We start from the raw sequence: 17,007 nt of genomic DNA on the forward strand, positions 1-17,007 counted from the left end.
CCCCCGTGGCAACCACAAGTCTGTTCTGTCTGGGAACACAGCATTTTTAAAGAAAAGTAACTTGAAAATAAAGGTACATGATGTAAGATAGAACCAAAGTGAGAATGAACACGAGGGCAAAATAATTTCAAAATGTGAGTTAATTCATGGCCACACTTTGACATTTCTTAGCCAACTGTTGGTTTATACATTTTCTTGAATACTGTCTATTTTTTAGCTGGAAATTACGTACATTTCAAACAAGATGGTTAGTCATTCTAAGAACTTATAAAGAAATCCTTTCCTCCTACAGACATTCTTTCCCCTTTAACAGAAACATCTTCCTCTCATTCCTCTCCAAAATATACTCAAAGAATTGATGTTATAATTCTGAAAAGGTTAACCACGTGCTCCATACCAAGTAAATGAACTACAGCACGAATATAGAAACTATCCTTCTGATGTAAATTCAGAGTAGAGTGGATTTTATGCATGCTTTCCATGAGTGTCCATCCAATTTAAAGTCGAAGAAAGTGAAAAAACTTATCCTCCGGATCAAGAGGGAGAACCCCTGCGCCTTTTAAGTGCTATAATTTCTGAGTATCATTTCCATCAATATCAAACGAAAGGCGATGTGAAGAGTGTTATGCAAATTTTTTTTAAAAACTTGCTACGTGCTTGTGTATTGTGAGTGGGAGCTGTTCTGAGAAACACACACAATCATCACGTACCACTGAGGCCCCTTCAAGTGCCACGTAAAGATACACATTATTCACGTGTGTGGCGTCCTAGTTATTCTTTCCTAATGCGTCACAGGAAAAAAAATATATATGTAGTGTTGTGTTGGGGCAAAACCTTCTTTTGTGCCAAGTACATTTTTGGGGGCGGGGAGGACGCGGGTCAGAGACCAAGTCACTTGTTTATGGATTAAAATATACATTTTATGAAAATACGACATTTTTAAAGAACACACAAAATCAATTTCAGAAAACGGGACCTGATTTTTAAATAACGGATTGTAAAAGAATACTACATGATTCTATATAATAAGACTCATTTCAGAAGGTTAAATTCTTTTGTTTTATATACTACTCATTCACAGTGAGTTATGAATAAAATACCCAGCTCAGGGGTCAGAGGGACAAATAGAGATGCAAAGTGATGAAAAAGCTAGTTATCCGCTTAAAATGACACTGGAGTTGAATTAAATATTCTGGAGGATTTTTACTTTCATCTATCTATTTGTCCTTCACACCACCTGCTTCCTTTCCCTTCTCTGTCTTTTCTCACTCCCCGCTCCTTCTCATTCTAATTTCCTTTTTTTTTTTGGCCACACCGTGCAGCATGTGGGATCTTAGTTCCCCAACTGGGGATCGAACCTCTGACCCCTGCCCTGGAAGTGCCGAGTCCTTAGCCACTGGAGCGCCAGGGAAGTTCCCTAATTTCCTTCTTTTCTTAAAATAAAAGAGCAGGAGGTCTAGTTAATCAAATGTGTCTGTTCAAGACTCCTGAGCAAACATGAAAGTTCAAGGAGTCCGTTTATGCCATCCTTCTTGCTGCCTCTAGAAGGTCATTTCCAAAACTTCTATGAAACCGCCCATTACAATACTTGGTATTTTTTTCCTCACCATCTTCTAGCTTGGGAGGTCTCTGAGTGTAAAGAACAGGCTCCTTATATCTTCAATACCACCTACATAGTGTGGCAAACAGGAGGTGCTCAGCCATGCTTGATAAGTCAACAAAGGAACTGAGACATGAATGAATAAATCCTGTTTGAGCAGGGCACGCAGACAGTGGTCATGGATCATGTAAACATGTGGTGTCCCTTGCATTTGGGATGGGGTGTAGGTTAATTTCTCTGGGCTGCAGATTCTGGGTTGCCGGTGCTAGTTACGAGTGGTCTTTGGGGTCAACACCTGTGGGAAGGAATCAAAATATATAGGGAAACATATAAAAGAGACGGATGTGGATGGATGAATGGATACATGGGGGGATGGATAGGTCACAGACACATGGATATGTGGACATACATATCTATAGTATTTTGTATCACATGAAATATAAGTTGCTGACATAGGCAATATCTAACCATTTGTTAAGTTACAAATATGGTCATTTCATATAAGTAATATACAGACATGTATCTATATATACTATATATACACATATATAATACATAATATAATTATACACATATATGCATGTATGTACACTCATTAATATTTTTACGTTTTATTTATATGTAGACAGAGATGTGCAGAGAGGTAGAAGTCACGTCCAGAATGAAGGGAAACACTCAAATACATGAAAAATGTTTTAGCAACAAAAAGGTAATGCATTAAACCACATATTAAATATCTAGAGCTCTGTCTATAAGCTGATATTCTGTATCAGAATACATTATTACTTCTTTTCTATCTCATATGCAATTTAGAGTGTTTCATAAAATAGAGGGTGGACAGTTAAATTTGAATTTCCAAGAAACACCAAACTCCCTCTTCATTTACGTGCATTCCAACTAGTGCCTGAGATACAGGTATACAAAAATATATTTGGTGATAACTGGAGATACAAACTTAACGGGACGTGATGCAGTTTTATTCGCATAAGCCAGCACCTTCTGCAGAAGAGGGGCAGGGTCCTGCAGAAGCTTAGAAAGTAGGTCCACGTCCAAAAAGTAAGACATCTTCCAATGGCTCTACGAGTGGAGAGACATTGATGATGATATCCAAAGAAATTTACGACACAGCAGTAAGTTTCTGAAGTCTTCATACCCTGGACGTGGGTCACGTTAGGGCAGGGGTTCTAAGAAACATGTTTAAGAAATGCTAGATGATGCCCCTATTTTTGTCTGCCAGCTGGGTTCACTTCTGTTCAGGAGACGATAGGCTGCATGTAAGAAACACTGTGATAGCAAACATGCTTCATCTTTCAAATACTCAGAAATGGAACACAGGCAAACTGAAGGGTCCACCTTAACCTTCCTTTCTCTTCCCATGCGCTCATTTGTCTGCAGCAAGGTGGACGATGCAAATGGAACACAGCCTCTGATATTAATTATGATGGGATTTTCTCATATGCTCAGTAAATAGGGCCATGATTATTCCAGGTGTAAGCATGATTAATTAGAGCGGCAGAGAAAAACGCTTTGGTTTATCACAAGGTTCTGGGAAAACCTGCTGCCGTGTGACACCAATACTCCAGAGGCAAAAGGAGATACAGAGAAGAGAAATTGGAGGCGCTGAAGGAAAAGGAATGTTACTTAGAAAAACACTGCGTGAATGGCTGGCCTCTTGGGGAGAGTTTCCTAACTGGTTTGTATGTTGTCCCCATACTTTTATAAATAATACAAAAAGTGTGAACCTCTTCTACAGTAATTTTGCATTTAGCTTTGTTACAATTGTGGGAAATGTATGAAGCATAATAAAAACCTTAATGGATCTCTTTGTATATATTTATGTCATTATCTGACGTTAGCTTACCTTGAATATTTTAAAATAAATAAATGTCTATTTATCTATCTACCTCTACCCACTCATCCACCCATCCATCTACCCATCTACCCATCTGCCTATCATCTGCACACTCACATTAAACACTACTCCCCAAACAAAACACCCTCTTGTAGAACAAAACACTAAATTTAACAAATGTTTGATTTTAAATAGAATGTGGTCATTTTCCAGAGACAGAAAGCAAAATAAAAGTTTTACTTTTGTGTACAGCTTTTACTGTTTTGACATACTTTACTAGTATTAGAAGTAAAATGTCAATACATTTGAACCTCTAATAAGTATTCATTTGTTTTTCTTTCTTTCTAACTAGAATTACATTCGAATGTGTAAAACGAGTATTTAAGGTGTAAATTGAACGAGTGTTTTGACCATACAATACTGATTTCATTGTAGACTCCAATTTTGAAATCATATTGTGATTTGACAAAGAAGCTTTCAATAATTTTTAAATAATTTTAATCATATGAAACATTATTTTTATATTCCAACATAGGAAATTGTTAGATTATACATATCCATTGTGTTTGAAATCTGGGTGTGTAAAGAGACTTTTTAGCATTATTCCATCTACATGTATAGTTAATAAAAACCGAGTAGGCTTCCCTGGTGGTGCAGTGGTTAAGAATCTGCCTGCCAATGCAGCAGACACAAGTTCGAGCCCTGGTCCGGGAAGATCCCACATGCCACAGAGCAACTAAGCTCATGAGCCACAACTACTAAGCCTGCGCTCTAGAGCCCGCGAGCCACAACTACTGAGCCCACGAGCCACAACTACTGAAGCCCGTGCACCTAGAGCCCATGCTCCACAGCAAGAGAAGCCACCACAATGAGAGTGCACCGCAATGAAGAGCAGCCCCCGCTCGCCGCAACTAGAGAAAGCCCGCGCTCAGCAACAAAGACCCAATGCAGCCCCATAAACAAACTAATTAATTAATTAATTTTAAAAAAGTAAAAAATAAAAAGTTGGGGAAGATGATAAGAGAAAGAAGGTAGATTCAGGAGGTCAAATATCTGTCTTACTAGAGAAAACAAGTGCAGAAAATATTAATGAAAGATTAGGAGGAGAAAAACTTTCTGTGTCCAGAAAAAAAAAATGTTAAATTTTAAGATTGAATTTTTAGAGGGAGAAGGGGAGGGAGGAAAAAAATAGTGAGACAGAGATGGAGAAAGAGGGAGGTGGGGAAGAAGACCTTTATTAAATACTAAATATACTGAAGAGTTCAAAAGTTGAGGAACGGGCTTCCCTGGTGGCGCAGTGGTTGAGAGTCCGGCTGCCGATGCAGGGGACACGGGTTCGTGCCCCGGTCCGGGAAGATCCCGCGTGCTGCGGAGTGGCTGGGCCCGTGAGCCATGGCCGCGGAGCCTGCGCGTCCGGAGCCTGTGCTCCGCAACGCGAGAGGCCACAGCAGTGAGAGGCCCGCATACCGCAGAAAAAAAAAAAAAAAAAAAAAAAAGTTGAGGAACGTCTAAATATCTACAGACAAGAGTGGGAAAAGCATTCTGTATAAGGAGAACTGCTGAGATATTGAAAGCAGAAGACAGACACGTGATCCCTTCACAATTTCAGAAGACATATCTTTAGCTTAGAATTTTATATACTGTCCATGAAAGATAGGTTAAAACCAATACAGATGCAGTGACTTAACATTTACTGCCCACCTCTGTTTATGATAGACTTTTGCTCAAGCATGTACCTTCATCAGAATTATATCTTGTACCTCAGGAATCTAACCATTGCCCCATCAAGGTTGAAGTTTCATCTCTCTAAACACAATGTGGGGACTCTGGACGTTTATTTTTAGAAGTCCCAGAAATGGGACTTCTCAAACACCTCTGCTTCCGAGAGAAAATGGGTCGGGGTCTCCGTCTATAATGTTTGCAAACTTCAAACGGAACAGGAATTGATAGCAGATGAGGAGAGATAAAGTTTAGGTGCTATTCTGTTGCAATCACGAGGACTTCGGTGTTGTTCCCTAACAAATGATTACAGGCTGTGCTGCTGTCGGAAAAATCGATTTGCTTATTTCTCGTGACTAAGAAATCTAAAAATGGAATAATTTTCTACTGCTTCTGAACAAGGTATAAAAGTTCTCAGTTTTCCATCTTAGTTCCCGTAGTGGTTTCTTTTCTTATTTTTCCAAATTGTACTCACTTTCCTCTACAAATGACAGAGTTGATGCTAGCTGGGTTGCTTAAATCCATCGTGGATAAAGAGCCAACGAGCCACGCAAATAATGGTTTTTCCTCTGAAATAGATCTCTGTAATTATTGCTGTAGGTACCTTTAGTTACGAATGAAAAGAAACGGTAATTACTTGATCTACGGAGATTTCCTTGTGTATAACACCTTGTAAATGTGGATTCCCAGGGAGAGAAGGCAAGAAGACTGGCTGATAAGCAGGTATGTACCATCTTAAATCTCCAGCTTAGGATGAAATATGACAATTCTTTGCTTGTCTTGAGGGATACATTGTTTGGCTAAGAGTTAAGCTAGCCCCTCAGGGCATCTATTGTCAAGGAAGAAACGATAGATAACGCGTTTGAATCGTCCAAGTATCTGAATAAATACTGAGAAACAGATTCTCTTTTCCTGAGCGTCCGACTTTTGCAGAGATCATTATTACGGTTTTATATACTATAGCAGAAGCTAATTTCTGAACAAAATTGTTCAAGCGTGGGTCATTTGTTAACAAAAAGCATTGATCAGTTATGCCTTTAATAAGACTCCTTTACATGCTAACTCTTTTATTCTTTTTTAAAATTTTTATTTATTTTATTTATTTTTGGTTGTGTTGGGTCTTCATTGCTGCGCGCGGGCTTTCTCTAGCTGCGGCGAGCGGGGGCTACCCTTGGTTGCGGTTCGCGGGCTTCTCATTGCCATGGCTTCCCTTGTTGTGGAGCATGGGCTCTAGGCACGCGGGCTTCAGCAGTTGTGGCACGCGGGCTCAGTTGTTGTGGTGCACGGGCTTAGTTGCTCCGTGGCATGTGGGATCTTCCCGGACCAGGGCTCGAACCTGTGTCCCCTGCATTGGCAGGTGGATTCTTAACTACTGCACCACCAGGGAAGCCCTAACTCTTTTATAATGTAAGTAATTTTGTATATTTCTGATTAGTTGTCATAGTATATTTTCAGTAACTGACGTTACATTGTACCTTGAAAATTCAAACCTATGTATGTCATGTGAGGAGTCTGCTTCACAGATGTTAAGGATACTAATGACAAAATAACATATCAATAGATCACATGTTACTTGCCTTATGTGAAAAATAAAAATTGCCGGGACTTCCCTGGCAGTCCATTGGTTAAAACTTCGCCTTCCAATGCAGGAGGTGCAGGTTCGATCACTGGTCGGGGAGCTAAGAGCCCACGTGCCTCATGGCCAAAAAAGCAAAACATAAAACAGAAGCAATACTGTAACAAATTCAATAAAGACTTTAAAAAATGGTCCACATCCAAAAAAAATAAAGATAAAAATTGCCTCTCAAATTGTGAAAAGGTAAAAATGTGAACCTGATTACTGTTCTCTCTGCAGAAAATCCAGCAAAGGTTTCTGATTTCTGTGATGATCAAGCTCCTTTTGGTCCTACACGAGCTGGTTCTTCTTTTATGTCATCTTCTTCCATTCTCTCTGCATCTCCCAGCCAAGCCACACTCATTGTATTTGTGTTTCTAGAACCAGCCTTGTTCAGCGACTCCACGGAGCCCTTGCACAGGTTCCGTGCTCTTTCCAACACTTCTCTCACCTTCAAAAGGTTGCCTCCTCTTCCTGACTCAAGCCTCAACATAAATTACTTCCCAAAGCCTTCGCGTGTCTATCCTATTTAAATTAGACCTCACGCATCCCTCTCTAAGCAAACCCTCTCTGTGCTTGGCAAAATTTATGACTTTGTCAAGTTACACGTTTAAGCTTTTCTTTATTTTCTTGTGCATTTTATGGTTAAAATCCACAAGAATGCCACCCATAAGGGCACAAGCCTCGCTTACCTTTCTTTAAATATATTTTTTTCAAGTTGATTTACAATGTTGTGTGAATTTCTGGCACACAGCAAAGTGATTCAGTTAAATATATATTTATGTATATATATTCTTTTCCATGATGATTTATCACAGGATATTGAATGTGGTTCCCTGTGCTCTACAGTAGGGCCTTGTTATTTATCTATTTTATATATAGTAGTTTATATCTGTTAATCCCAAGTTCCTAATTTGTCCCTCCCCTCTCCCTTGGCAACCACAAGTCTGTTCTCTGTCTGTGAGTCTGTTTCTCTTTTGCAGATAAGTTCACCTGTGTTATATTTTAGATTCCACATATAAGGGGCATCACATGATATCTGTCTTTCTCTTTCTGACTTACTTCACTTACATGATAATCTCTAGCTCCATCTACGTTGCTGCAAATGGCATTATTTCATTCTTTTTTATGGCTGAGTAATATTCCATTGTATATATGTGCCACATCTTCTTTATCCCTTTATCTGTCGAAGGACATTTAGGTTGCTTCCATGTCCTGGCTATTGTGAATAGCACTCCTGTGAGCATTAGGGTACGTGTATCTTTTCGAATTATGGTTTTCTTCTGATATATGCCCAGGAGTGGGATAAGCCTTGCCTATCTTGACCCTGTTGCAAATGCAGCCCCAGAACAGATGCTGAATGATGGATGCTTCACACACACACACACACACACGTTTTTTACACAACTGTACATACACACATTATATATGGATATATGCACGCAAAATGCAGCCCCAGAACAGATGCTGAATGATGGATGCTTCACACACACACACACACACACACGTTTTTTACACAACTGTACATACACACATTATATATGGATATATGCACGCAAAATGCAGCCCCAGAACAGATGCTGAATGATGGATGCTTCACACACACACACACACACACGTTTTTTACACAACTGTACATACACACATTATATATGGATATATGCACGCAAAATGCAGCCCCAGAACAGATGCTGAATGATGGATGCTTCACACACACACACACACACACGTTTTTTACACAACTGTACATACACACATTATACGTGGATATATGCAGGCACGTAAATATGACTGTGTCTATATATACACACACACACAGTCATACATACAAACATTGCTACTTTTTTCAAGTGTTCATACTCTAGTGCTATACTCGTTTTCTTTGGTGCTCAAATCCCCCCAGATGGGGCTCCTTTATTACAGCTTCTATGTCCTCCTGAGACCTTCTTCTACTATTTTTGAGCACTTTCTTACGTTTTGGCCGTTGGAGATATTCCAGGTTCATCTGAACATCTCCCGGCCATGCAATCAGCTGTACCTGTCAGATCTGGTTCCTTGAGTGAGGATTGATAGTATTAGAAAGTAATGTCTGGGGCTTCCCCGGTGGCGCAGCGGTTGAGAGTCCGCCTGCCGATGCAGGGGACACGGGTTCGTGCCCCGGTCCGGGAAGATCCCACGTGCCGCGGAGCGGCTGGGCCCGTGAGCCACGGCCGCTGCGCCTGCGCGTCCGGAGCCTGTGCTCCGCAACGGGAGAGGCCACAGCAGTGAGAGGCCGGCGTACCGCAAAAAGTAAAGAAAGAAAGAAAGAAAGAAAGTAACGTCTGGGCACAAGGTTGGCTCATTGCTACTGGGGGTCCTGCTCCTTGGCTCTCTGAGTGAACAGACATAGGCAATGTATGTCTGTAGGCACTAGTCTCCACATGCCCACGGTTACACACACCCACGCAAGCACATATGCACATATACTTGCATACGCGCACTTCAGAAATCATTATTTCACAATGGTATCTTCAATTTCAAGCCATTCCCATATGGATCTTATGTTCCTACCATTGAACTTCTCCTTCCACTATGAGAACCCTAGCTCCCAACACTTAACTCTTCCGCCTGTATTATCTTAATAATGAACAGTGGACCATCCATCACCACTCTATGTGAGCGTGTATACCTACACCTATTACAATTTTGATAAGAGGCCATTTGTATAATTGACATGTACATTTTCCTCGGAATTTTCTGCTGAAAAAAATGGGTTTGGATACTGGGCATATACCCTGAGAAAACCATAATTCAAAAAGAGTCATGTACCAAAATGTTCATTGCAGCTCTCTTTACAGTAGCCAGGACATGGAAGCAACCTAAGTGTCCATAGACAGATGAATGGATAAAGAAGGTGTGGCACATATATACAATGGAATATTACTCAGCCAGAAAAAGAAACAAAACTGAGTTATTTGTAGCGAGGCGGATGGATCTAGAGTCTGTCATACAGAGTGAAGTAAGTCAGAAAGAGAAAAACAAGTACCGTATGCTAATGCATATATAAGGAATCTAAAAAAACGGTACTGATGAACCTAGGGGCAGGGCAAGAATAAAGATGCAGATGTAGAGAATGGACTTGAGAACACAGTGGGCGAAGGCAAGGCTGGGACGAAGTGAGAGAGTGGCATGGACATAGATACACTACCGAATGTAAAAGAGATAGCTAGTGGGAAGCAGCTGCATAGCATAGGGAGATCAGCTCGGTGTTTTTTGACTACCTAGAGGGGTGGGATAGGGAGGGTGGGAGGGAGACGCAAGAGGGAGGGGATATGGGGACATATGTATACGTATAGTTGATTCACTTTGTTATACAGCAGAAACTAACACACCATTGTAAAGCTATTATACTCCAATAAAGGTGTGAAAAAAATGAAATAACATAAAACGTGTGTGGATTTTTCCACTATTTTATGTAAACAGGGATGGATGTCACTTATCCCTCGGATAAGATGGATTTCAGAGAAAATCAGCGGTGAGAGCGTATTGAACGACTAGTAAGAACAAGGTTTACAAATGCTTTATGAAAACACTATGGTCAGCTGCCTGTTCACCTACCTACAGCCCATTCACCTACTCAGTATGTGGCAGGACTAACCACATAGGCATGTGTATTATAGAAAGCAGAAGACGTGCTCTATAGTGTCTAACAACCTTTGCCACATGATAATCAATGGTCCCTCTTTTGAGTTATATAATATCTCATTAAAATACAGCACAGCACGTTAACTCCGACGTATTTCTTTTTTTTTTTTTTTTTTACTGAAAGCTTTATTACTGTTTTCTTAGGAATACATTTGTAACTTTTAACCACCTTTCTTCCCCCTAAAGTCATTCAAAATATAAAAGTGAGACACCGTGTGAAACAAGAGTGATTGAAAGGGTTCTCCAAACTCTTTGCCACCCTTGAGAATAGTAAAAAGGCAGAAAGGGCATGATTTGTAGCATAGACTTATTTCCCAGCATGCTCACCCCCGAGCTTGACAATCTGATCACAAGATGGATGGACGGGCTAGGCTGAGGACCCGGCCTTGTGTTTGTCAACCACAGAAAATAAGATGTCACCACCCTCCATATTTCCTACCGACGTTCTTTATGTTCTGCTCGCATACCATGTTCCCCGAGGAACAATTCCTTCTTAGGAAAGAGTTGGTCATGGAAGACGTGAAGTTGTTAACATGAATGTTGTCATCACTCCCACTGTGCCCATCTGCAGTCTATCTCAATGCAGAGTGCCCTATGTTGGCTGGAAATACCTCGTTTGTTTTCCACCCATAAAAGAAACGTGAATGAGAGAGGGAACGATCCAAGGTCCTACATACATGGTCTATGGAGCCTTCATTAAAACGGGCTCTGTCAACACTGGTGCCTGGAATCACTCTCTCTGTGCTGATGAGTCGCCTGGAGTATTATGTCACATCCCAGAACACTGTATCAGGCACAAGAGGTGCCTTTGTCTGAGAGAGGGTCAGGGGAGTGAAAGATGAAGAAGCAGAAGACCCCATCATCAGCCAGAGCAAGGCCTCAGGAAGAACAGGGTTTTGTTTTTGTTTTTGTTTTTTGCGGTACACGGGCCTCTCACTCCTGCGGCCTCTCCCGTTGTGGAGCACAGGCTCCAGACGCACAGGCTCAGCGGCCATGGCTCACGGGCCCAACCGCTCCGCGGCATGTGGGATCTTCCCGGACCGGGGCACGAACCCGCGTCCCCTGCATCGGCAGGCGGACTCTCAACCACTGTGCCACCAGGGAAGCCCTGTTTCTGTTTTTTTAACAACTTATATTTTTATTTTATTCTACTTTAAATCTCACTAAACTTCTAAGATTTTTCCATCTGCCATGGTCACCAAGATTCTTTAAAATCATTCTTTTAAAAAAAATTATTTTTAAAAGTATTTATTGATGTAGAGTTGATTTACAGTGTGTTGGACAGAAAAACAATGATGTTATAAAAATGAAATGAACAACGACAACAACAGAGCAGAAAAACTTAAAGGAGTCAGATCCAGAGGTTAGATTTCTGTATTCTAAGCTACATGAAATAAAGAACTCAAATTCAAAATATATTCGATCAAAAAATGATAGCAGGGCCAGGACAGAAAACAAGCTGAATTTATGCATAACTCAATCATGGGATAAGGGATTTCAGATGCGCCACTTTTTATCAGTGATAGAGTGACCTACAAGGTAACAATGCTTGAAAGACCCTGGGGCAAGTCACAGAGATGGAAACATTTTGTATCCTGAGCTACCACCATTCAACTGTAAATGTCAGAGAGAGGTATTTCCAAACACAGGAGACCCTGGAAAACATAAAGGAGCCTTTCTTAAAAGAAAAAGGGAACCCAAATCCATCCAGACAAGTGGATGAATATTAAATCCCAATTCAACATACTGTGAACGTATAAAGCACCGAGGCAGGTGTCTGTCATGCATAATTTATTTGTTATACAAATGCAAAGTAGGGCAGTCATCCCATTAATCCAGAGGAGAAGTGGATGGAGAGAGACTGTCAGGAAGAAGTGGAAATATGTCTCGATATCCCTCTTCACAGAGGACGTAAGTGGACATTGAAAAGATGACGTGTGGTGATAGAGATTTATGGACATTATTCAAGGGTTTGTCCGAATCACTAGAAAAACTAGAAACAATAAGATGGTGAAAATGAGGAAGAAATGATTAAGGCAGGACAATAATTATTTCTGTAACATCCAGATCTATGTGAATAGGAATCAATGCCAGGTTTATGTGGATAAAACAAGAAGTGATTTTGAATACATTTAAAGTTAATAGTAATCAACTTTTTTGGGGGGGGGTCGCACGGCGCGGCCTGCAGGAACTTAGTTCTGCCACCAGGGATCAAACCCGGGCCCTCGGCAGTGAAAGCGGAGTCCTAACCACCGGACCACCAGGGAATTCCCAATATTAATCAACTTTAAAGTTTAACCATAGATGATGTATGTAAATTCCATGTTAGGGAAGTAAAATAAACCACACACACGCACACACACACACACACACACACACACACTAAAGGGAGAAGATCCTCTAACTGTCATATAAACACAACATCAAATATTAAAAGTGAAAACCAGTCTTCTTTTGCTGGGTGACTGTCCATTTTGCATAACGAGTTTCCTCCCCTCTGTAAGTCTCCCTTAAGATTAACTGCACTTTTAAAAGCTGAATTTCAGTACAAATAAGAGTGGAGGTAAAGGTTTCCCGGCAGATAAAGGGTTTCAGTGCTACTTAGAAGAAGGAAGAGTGCTGACTGATACAGGAGAGAAGAAAAAGACACAAGTTAAGCTTGAAGTGCTGTTTTGGGGAGGTCTGGTGTAAACAGCACAAGTGGAACCCCAGAACACGGTAAAGACAGAAAATGATCATTTTTAAAAGATAATCATTATAAAGGTTTGTCTTTATAGCCTTCTTTATAGAGTGAATTTTGTGACTTCTCAAAAATTCATACGTTGAAGCTCTAGCCCTCAGTGGGATGGTATTTGGAGATGGGGCCTTGGCAGGGGAGAAGCGGCTAGGGTGGTGATTAGGGTTAGGTGCGGTCATGAGGGTGGGATTAGTGTCCTTGTAAGAAGAGGCCCCAGGGAGCAAGCTTTCTCTGTCCTTCACGTGAGGACACAGTGAGAAGGTGGCTGTCTGTCAATCAGAAGAGAGTCCTCACCAGAACCCAGCCCTGCCAGCACCTTGATCTGGGATGTCCAACCGCCGGAACTGTGAGAAATAAATGTTTGGTGTTAAAGGCACCCAGTCTATTGTATTTTTTTATGGCAGCCCAAGCTGACTAAGACAATCTCCATTCAAAATAACTGACCTATTGTCAAAGAGGAAGTCAGTATTTTTCGGTTTGTTTTTTTTTAATTTATTTTATTGAAGTAGAGTTGATTTACAATGTTGTGTTAATTTCTGTACAGCAAAGTGATTCCGTTATACACAAAGGTACACTCTTTTTCATATTCTTTTCCATTATGGTTTATCAAAGGGCATTCAGTATAGTTCCCTGTGCTCTACAGTAGGACCTTGTTGTTTATCCATCCTATATGTAATCGTTTGCATCTGCTAACTCCAAACTCCCAATCCATCCCTCCCCCTCCCCCCTCCCCCTTGGCAACCACAAGTCTGTTCTCTGTGTCTGTTTCTGTTTCTTAGATAAGTCAGTATTTTAAAGACAAAGAGTCAGCTCTATTACCTGTAACGGGATTTGTAAATAGCTGGAAAACACTAAGTATTTTCTACAGAAGACTGGTATTTTTGTCTTAGGAAAAGCGGTCAGAGAAGGAAAAACCCCCCACTATTTTAGAAATGCACATCTACATGTATTCTCAAATGAAGTAGAAGGTATAAAGAGGGACAGCATCTAAACTTTGTTGCTGCCAAAGATGTAGAAATACTGTGGACTGCAGAGACAAAAAACTCAGTTGTAGCAACATAATCGATTTTGCTGTTTAAACAGCGATAATGATACAGATGTACAAATATTCTCACTGACCTTACTTTTGAAATCACCCAAATCACTGAAAACAGGATAACTGATGCAGATCTAATATAAGGTCTGTGGCTTGAGAATATAAAAGTATGAATACCGTTGATGGAAATTAAAATGCAGAAATGATAACAAAAAAGCAGGGAAGGTGTTAGAAGAGAGACTACAGAGGACAGCAGAAAGGAACTAAATTTTATAATATGTAAGTTAATTGACGCATGATATATAAGAAATGTGAAACCTAGACGAAATCATTTTCAGGTAAAACAAAAATCACGCAAATAATAACAGATGATATATAAAGTATTATCATCCAATTATCGAGGATGGTGTCAATGAGATCCTTAAAAAGTCCCAAGTGTAAATGTTTTGTCCTGTAAATTTTATATAATGTACCAGACTCTTCCAGGGCTACACCAGCTGCTTCAGACCATGTATCAAGAAAGAAAATGTTTCAGAAATAGAGTCACAGATGTAGAAAACAAACTTATGGTTACCTGGGGGTAAGGCAGGGGGGAGGGATAAATTGGGAGATTGGGATTGACATATACACACTACTATATATACAATAGATAACTAATAAGGACCTACTGTAGAGCACAGGGAACTCTACTCAATACTCTGTAATGGCCTATATGGGAAAAGAATCTAAAAAAGAGTGGATGTGTGTATGTATAACTGATTCACTGTGCTGTACAGCAGAAACTAACACTACATTGTAAATCAACTACACTCATAAAAATTTTAAAAAAATAAAATAATAATAAAAAAAGAAAGAAAACTTTTAAAGCTTTATTTTATGGTTTTGGCATCATTGAATACCAACACCTATAGATTAAAATCATTTATGATTAATGAGGCAAGATTTCTACAACAGCAAATAGATCCCAGGAGGAATACACATAATATATTTCATGACCTAATGGGGCTAATTCCAATAATTCCAAGATGCTTTCACAGTAGAAGCTGGGGTGGGTGTGTGTGTGTGTGTGTGTGTGTGTGTGTGTGTGCGCGCGTGCGTGCACGCGCATTAGTGAGTAGGGGTATAAATTATGATTTTTCCCTAGGTAGCAAAATTACACGGCAGTGGAATAAAATGCGGTCTGAATATATAGGCAAAATGGTGATGTGAGTGGTGGAGTGAGTTGCTTAAGAGATGAGCGAATGCAGTCAGGACCTAGCAGAAGAGGAGCGGAGCGGCTGGGCCCGTGAGCCATGGCCGCTGAGCCTGCGCATCCTGTGCTCTGCAACGGGAGAGGCCACAACAGTGAGAGGCCTGCGTACCGCAAAAAAAAAAAAAAAAAAAAAAAAAAAAAAAAAAATGCAAGACCTTACCTTATGGGTTTGTGTACGAGTCTCTCTACAACACAGCCTAGTTTACATCAGGTCCACGCAGGACACGCTGCCCTATGTCACGTGATTTTATCACCGCCCCCCCCCCCGACATGCTACTTATTCAAGACCCCTGGACTCTTGTTTTTCCATTTCTAGATATGACTTGTGTTTCTAAACCTCCATTCTTTCTTGATGTGTTTCTATAAACTGAACGCCTGTTGTGAAAAGCCTAGGCAGCACTTTTCCTCAGTTCCTGGCCAAAGCGATTTCTTTATTCTCAACACTCTCTTCTCTCACTTTTTTTTTTTTTTTTTTGGTACGTGGGCCTCTCACTGTTGCGGCCTCTCCCGTTGCGGAGCACAGGCTCCGGACGCACAGGCTCAGCGGCCATGGCTCACGGGCCCAGCCGTTCCGCGGCATGTGGGACCTTCCCGGACCGGGGCACAAACCCGTGTCCCCTGCATCGGCAGGCGGACTCTCAACCACTGCGCCACCAGGGAAGCCCTCTTCTCTCACTTTTAATTGTCTTTTAACTACTCACGGAAATCTCAGAATGCACAAGGGAGAAAAAAATCAGACTCCTAGAGACGAGGGCCTCAAATTGCCCCCCTTTCAAGGATCTAAAGTTTCCTTATTCCCTTCCTTTACCACATCTGAAATTACCATGTTTTCTTTCAATTAACTTCAGAATTCACAGATTGAAAAGCATGGGAGCCTTCAAATGCTCTTTATGCACTCCCTCTTGCAGTTAATGAAAATCTTACAACGGGAATAATTTAAAAGGGAATTAACTTTTATAGTCTTCCGTTACTCACTGGAATGGACAGTTGGTGGTAGGAGAAAAACAAGACTGGAATGTAGCCATGGCAGGAGAAAGATCTGAACTATTTAAATCGTCCTAGGATTTATCTCCTTTCTTTTGGAGCCTGTATCCTACCCTCATCTCCAAAACCCTTGCCTGTGAGTACGATGCCAGTCAGGGTATGGGGTCTGTGGGTGGTTTGCTGGGATATCCAGGCAGTTCTTATCTCTTAAGACTATCTTATGACAGAGAGCGAGAAATAAATGTCAAGGGTTTAAGGCGTCCAGTCTGTGGTTACTTTGTTGTGGCAGCCCTGGCAAACAGCCTAAAGAATGCGGTCGTATTAATAAACACAGAATGATTATGGGACGTAACCACAGGTTATTTCCAAGACCAGACGTCTACGTGGTGCATTTCAGCCTTTGCCAATGTTACAGTGCTTGGGATGTTGGGTGGGTAACACCCAGATGGAGAACTACAAGGCCATTGATGTTTAGGTAAAGATGATGGCTTCTGGGAAAGAGCCAGGCAGCTAATACAGAAGGACCCC

This window comes from Grampus griseus (assembly GCF_964374135.1).
Source record: "Grampus griseus genome assembly, chromosome: X".
In the NCBI taxonomy this organism is placed as follows: Eukaryota; Metazoa; Chordata; class Mammalia; order Artiodactyla; family Delphinidae; genus Grampus; species Grampus griseus.